This window comes from Camellia sinensis, chromosome 8, assembly GCF_055761805.1.
Source record: "Camellia sinensis isolate YWXY chromosome 8, ASM5576180v1, whole genome shotgun sequence".
NCBI classification, from domain to species: domain Eukaryota; kingdom Viridiplantae; phylum Streptophyta; class Magnoliopsida; order Ericales; family Theaceae; genus Camellia; species Camellia sinensis.
Genome location: NC_138968.1, coordinates 130,032,490 through 130,039,631, shown reverse-complemented (window position 1 = coordinate 130,039,631; position 7,142 = coordinate 130,032,490). Strand labels below are relative to the sequence as shown.

The 7,142-nt window shown below is 38.5% G+C and overlaps 1 pseudogene; it reads left to right on the top strand.

Annotated features, from left to right (window-relative positions):
• Window positions 1-4,067: 4,067 nt before the first annotated feature.
• On the top strand, window positions 4,068-5,562 carry LOC145798045 (protein CHROMATIN REMODELING 35 pseudogene; annotated as a pseudogene).
• Window positions 5,563-7,142: the final 1,580 nt, after the last annotated feature.

Below are 7,142 nucleotides of genomic sequence, written 5' to 3'. Positions count from 1 at the left end.
ACATCCACAGGTGAACTGATGCCGTCAACTCTACTCTTTGTTTTGCTATCGATGCACAATTGCATATCCCCGACCTCAGTGGCTTGAACTCTACTTCCGCGCATTTTTCCTTTCCCTTTTCCTCTTCCTCTTCTATTTCCTCTTCTTCTAACGATTCCAGTTGCTCCCAATGATTGGCCAAGCTTAGTAGGAGAAGTATGCACATCGCACGGCACGTTCTTAACGCCCACTGACTGAAGGTCAGGAGTGTACTTATCTTTAATTTCGTATGTTTTCCCCAACTGAAGGCGTCCCTTCTTCTGGTTGTCCCCACCTTCTTCGATGTTCAGCTTGTGTCTATCATGGAAATCACTTTTGTCCCTTGCCAAGGTTCCCTTCACATTCTGTTGTTAGTGATACATCCCTTCTACATCTGAAATATTATAGTCCATTAGGTTAACTTCGTTAGATAGTTTGACCACGCCATCGTCATGCACCTCTACCCCAGCAGCAAGGTCCACACCCTGTTTGTCCACGCCTGCCGATTGTGGTCTAGAGAATATACCTTTGATGAGATGGTGTATCATTTGCTTCAGTTCACCTAAATTGGTTTGTTCAGTGAATGGTTCGTTGTAGCCCAAATTGAAACGTTAAAGCAGTTGCTTCAGCATTTCCTTCAGTTCAACAACATTGGAGGAGAGGTTAATGATACACATATCATTGCCTTCCACCTAATCATACAAACACATACGTCAACTTAGTCTTATAAATCATCTTCAAATGATGTAGCTCAACTGTGTCAAAATTGCGTAATGATTGGATAGATTACCTTGTCATTGTCAACAACTTGCTTGCCTTGGAAATGTCGCAACATCTCCATTAAATCTGTTTGGTTCTGGAGAACTTGCTTCATCATTTCCTTCAGTTCCCGAATGTCGGACTCTACGTTGCTCATACGGACTTCATCGTACTGTCCTTTTTGTTGGTTATCGACATGGTGTGTATCAATGTCAGCATCATCGGCATCGCTTTCGTCGTTACTGTAATCAAACTCCACCTAATCATAGAAACGCATAAGTGAAGTCTGACATTGTATGTTGAAGACAAGTGGGTCGATGGTGTGAAATGTGCAGAGTGGTTGGAGTGCTTACTGCAATTGTTAGGAAATTTTGCTTCCTTCTGATACGTCGTAGCGTCTCCCATATTTGGGTATCACCCTAATCATGAAGCCGAGGCGTGGACCGCGTTGTAGCCGACGTACTTGTGGAGCTCAGACAAACACAATCAATGTACAATAGCTGTGGACATTAAGGGGAACACCATAACTAATTTCTTCTTCCCACAAAAATCAACTATATTCAGTAACAATGACATTCATTCTTGTCAATTTTACAACTGAACGTACATAGAATACCGATTTTGTTTACAATGTTGTCAACTTTATAGACACATATCATACAATGTTTTTTGGGGAAAAAAAAATGTACAGCAAACCAAGGACTTTATTGATAAAACCAAGAAAAAAAAAGTTATGTACATGTTTGTGTATATGAATGGTTGCAACCCGAAAGACCTTTCCCAGAATCAATACGTTTGGTTTGGTAATGGTCCTGTCAACGTTTCTTCTGTATATTCATCTTCAACTCTACCTACAAATGTGTATAATATTTGTTGTGTTAGTTCTGTGTCTGATTGATTATTCCAAGCCGATGAAGATTAATCAATTATGTTCCCCTCTTCGCAACATAGGCAAATTGGTTCCTCCATTGAGGTCCACGATACTTTTTGCCATGTACTCTTTGTTCTTAAATTCATGACGGTGGTTGCAGAAAATACCTTTCTGCGAGTACCATACTTGGCCAGGAAGAGTGTTATTTGTTGTACTAACATAGCAGGTAACATTGTATGTCCCAATCAAGCCCAATTTGTTGAACCATGACAGAACAATGCATGAACATATGAACGGAGGAATGAAAAAAACAATCGAGTTATTGGCATACCATTAGCAGGAAAACACATCCAGTTGCAGCGCGATGACCTTTACTCTTATACTTGCGAACACGTAGTGAAGGAATTGCAGTGTCAACTTTGCCCAATTACAAGCTCACATGCCATTCACATCCCTCACGACATGAATGAACGATGGCTTCAAGGCGGTCATTGTGGTAGGACACAACATGGCCCCTAAGACGTAAAGTGCAAATTTCCTCTGAAACTCGTCCTCCACACCATCAGTCTCGGTTAGATAAAGTCTCAACTTGTTCAAATGAATGACTCCATTAACAACTCCAACCTCTTCATAGATATTGGGATATGCTTCTAATGACCCAGCCAACTGTACGTCATCGCCTTCACACCGTATTCCCAATAAAACATTAACTGCCTTACAAGTGAACTTGGTTGACGACCATGAACATTCAATGAACTACTATTAGGATCGAAGTTCTGTACCAACCATGCACACAAGTCGTGATCTATATGTGTACACTTCATCCCCAGGAGGCCACCAAACCCAATGTTAATGACTGCCTACTTTTGTGCTTCGTTGAACCGATTAACTAGTTCAACAATTGACTTCAATGATATGCAGAGTTGCCTTTTACCCTGCACATTTTGTACCCGTAAATTAATACAAAAATACAACCAACAATGTCAGCAAAGCAAGACCTAGCCAAATGCATTTACGAAAACATGAAGTACGTAATTACCTTTTCAGACTTCGGTGTACATGGTACAACTTTGGCGTGTTCCTCGGCGCTTGCCTTAGCCATTTCCGCAAACCTCTTTTTCTCATCAGAGGGGAGTGCCTTCCACCTTTCCCCAAGCTCCTTTCTACTCTTTAAGCACGAAAGGGACACACGTACAAGACAAGTAACAACTATGAGTCCAAAATAACTATAACTACACTTTATGCCAAACGCAATCCGTGAGCATTGTTGGTAATTAAATAAGATTGCAAATACAAATAACAGTTGCAGGAAAAACTCGACGACAAAATGTAGCTGGACTTTTACAACCAATTGAAATTTACAAAAAAATAGGAAGGTGACATTATTACATGCTACAATCCAACAAACGTGAAACAATCACAAGCCCAGTACGACCATTCAATACAATGCGTGGATAGCAACCCAGTCATGTGTTTCCATCATAGTGTATTATAGAGAATAAAGATTTTCACACTCACCATTTTTGGTCGAGTGTTGTCTGGCCCTTGCATTTCCTTCAATTGTTGTTGGCTGCATGCAAACATCGTGAAGCGTATCATCACTAAATCTTAAATATGAATACATATATATATATGCAAGTATTTATGTCAAGCTAGCCTCGAAATCTGCATAACACACCTTTCGTACATCCGGGACTGAATCTACACCAATTTAAACATTTTCAGACATGCAGAACAAAACCAATTTCAAACATCACAAACTGAACTTCAACAACGCGCATACTTTTACTAAAAAAAAATGTAATTTCAGATTGTCAAAATGAACAACTAGTACCTGTAACAAATGAATGGTGCAACTGGCCGCTTTCGAGAAGAGCCAGCGATAGTGTCAGACATTTGGATATGTTGTTCGCCAATTGTCTTCAATCTTTTCCTTCCCCTATATGAAAGAGCAAATCATACAAATTAGATTGAAGGGAAAATTATAAGGGTGGTGTACACATTTTATCCGTTGTGTAATTTGAATCGATGCACTTTAAACTCCCTCAATTTTGACACTTCATTTTAAATTTTCGTAGACAATTTTGGTCAAATTGCTAATGTCGTTTGTGATTTTCATAACAAATATTGTAATGTCAATTGATTGAGATAATCTAAGTTGAGTAAAGTTATAAGTTGACTACAACAAAAAGTACACTTGCCACGTATATGCATATTTTTTGGTAGAAAATAGTGAAGAATTGTAATCAAATGGACATAATTGAAACAAAAGTTCACAATTGACGATGCAAAGTGAGGCCATTCAAAATTTGTGCAAAACAAATGACACAAAGACAAAAGTACATGTAACTGTTAGCAGGTCCTGAAGGAGAAAACTAACATTGTTGGTGCGAGGTGACCAATATCCATCAGATCAATGATGACAATTCCTGCAAAGTATTCCAATCAATATTTACAAGAACACAAAGAAATGGCTTCAATATGTGGCTGTTAACTTGAAAATTTTGCGTAAACACAGACAACAAAACGCATAATTTCCCAACACATATACAAATTTTGAAACGGTCAAAAGAAAGGACACACATCAAAATTTTGCATTTAGTTCACACAGCTTACAATTGAAATAGTTATTTGTACAAGCGATAAATGCATAATTTCCCAAAAATTGAAGAGGAATGACTACATTTTGTTTTTGATTTAGGGTTGAAGGACTACACGCACATACTTTTATAAAGGCCGGACTACAAAGGACAAGGAAGCAACTGAACTATTTCATGCCGGGGTTAAACTATGTGCACAGGATTCTGCTGTCACTAAAATTGATGCTCATCCCAGGAACAAAAACCAGATGAAATCCCATCAAGTTGAGGGCTTCAATTTCTTACTGAGCAACTTGGTTGCAGAGAATCGAGGTGGCTACATCCTGGCCCACGCTCCAGGCTCTCGAAAAACTTTGACGACAATTATTTTTATGCAGAGTTTTCTGGCCATGTATCCCTATGCTAGACCACTAGTGGTGCTGCCAAGAGGCATTCTGCCTACATGAAAGAAAGAGTTCTTCACATGGAAAGTTGAGGACATTCCGCTATATGACGTTTACTATGTAAAAGTGGATAATCAAGCACAGCACCTTCAAGTGCTCAGACAGTGGGCAGATCTGAGAAGAATACTTTTCCGGGCGTACAAGCAACTTTCTTCAATTGTATGTGACAATGAAACAAACAAGATTGCCGCTGCCTGCCAACAAATATTACTAACGTACCCATTCATTCTCATTCTGGACGAAGGTCATACTCCCACAAATGAAAATACGCATTTCATGAACTCGCTCAATAAAGTCCAGACAGCCTGCAACTCCTAAATGACAGCTACATTTCTCTTCAAATGTAACTGCTATTCAACAGAAAAATGATAATTTCAAAAGAGAGGTAACCGTCATTCAAGAGTTGTGTGCAATGACAGGCAAGGTTCTCCATTTCTACGAATGAGATTTTCTTCATGAATTACCTTGGCTTGTTGACTTTTCTGCATTTCTTCACCTCAGGCCTGCAGCTGTGCGTGAAGTTGAACAACTAAAGAACTTAGTTAAGAAGTTCAACATCACCTGGGATAGGAGCACATTCTATGTGCATGCACAGTTGAGATCTCTTCTAAAGAGTTCACCTATAGACACGTCAACCATAGAAAGAGAGGGCATTGATGATGCCCGGATGGACCACATCTTAGACAAGTTGGATATTAGAGAAGGATTGAAGGAAAACTTCTTCATTAATCTGTTAGGCTTGTACGAATCAGGTGGGGAGAAGGTATTGGTTTTCAGCCATTGTCTCCAGCCGCTTAAGTTGTTGGGAAGGCTAGCCATGAAAGTGAAGGGTTCAACTCTGGGAAAAGAATTTGGTGTGGGGAACAAATAGCTCTCTACAAAATTTGAAAATCGTCATCCTCATTTCAACTCTTTCAATTGGCTTTCCTATGTTTTAAGTTCAATACCGTCAACTATGCATGAACTTCAGCACTGAAACAAACAATTGTTTCCTGTGTTACATGGACTTGGGTACGGGTGTCAGGTGTGGGTATTTATGTACAGGTTCGATTCATTAAATCTTACATTTAAGGGTACATGGACTCGGAAAAAAATATCATATTTTTATATTTTTAATCTAATATGTGACATAAAATGGTACTATATGTAACTTACAGTGTCAAAATGACATTTATAGTAATTTGACAATAATATGCACATATAATAATTGTGTTATATACAATTATATAAGAAGTATCCGTTGAAAAATATCTGACACATATCCCATACCCTTGTCTGACTCTTGGGTGTCTGACACGGGTATTTGATCTATTTTGAAGAGTCCGTGTAACATAGGTTGTTTCTAAACATAAGTTTCAGCAATATAAAATCACCGAGTACTACAAAATTGAAAGCAGAATTCAACTGAGTGTGCTAGCCATTGCTAAATCAAGATTACTCATTGTTTGTTTCTCGAGTTTTTTCTTTTTGCTTTTTTGGGTACTCTAAAAAAAAAAATTGTTTTTCCCGTGCCAACATTACACCAAAAAAATTTTAAGTCTTTTTTGGTTATATATAACCTAACAAGTTGGCAATGTAAATGCAGAACACCTTTTATTCTTCTTGTTAACTACTATGAAACTTATGTTCAACTTGCAGCAATGATAGCAGAGGGAAGAGTTCCTATTCGAAAGAGAGAAAATACAAAAATCGAGTACAAAACAGTTCATATTGGGTCGATTTGGGGTAGTAGAGGGAAGTGCTCCTATTCGAATAGCACAAAATACCAAAATTGAGTACAGAACAGTTCCTATTGGGTCGATTTCAGGTTGGTTGTGAAGGTATATGCGAATGAAAGAAGACAAACAAGGAGACAGAGAAAGAGAGAGCGCGAAATAAATGGCATACCAACCAGAGGAGACAAAGCGGTGGTGGTGCTCGATTAACCCTTGCGGTTGTGCTTTAGCGACAAAAATTAACTTCAAAAAAGAATTTATGTATCAACTTTCATGGCTAGCCTTCCCAAGAACTTAAATGATTGATGTTCGCTAAACTCAAATAAATAAGCTTGTTCTTTCAATATGATTTTTGCCCTCAAATATATTTTTTTTTGTAAAACCCTACGGCTACGGGGAAATGGAACAATAGAGAGATAGGGAGAGAGACAGACAAACAGAGAGAGAGGGTCCAAGATGGAAGAGAGACGGATGGGCCGAGGGAACTTACACTTTTTCTGAACACTTACGCATTTTTTGAAAATTTTATACTTTTTCTGACTTTACTTACACCTTCTTATGAAAAGTTACATAATTTATAAATTAATTTTGTTCATAAAAGTTGACATGGGTAAGCCCATAAAGATTATAGCCCACCATTTAGGGCCCAATACACAACTCAAATACTAAGACCCAGCACTGCCGAAGCCCCACGTAGTAATAAGAACCAACGACATCAAGACACACGTTAAGAGGA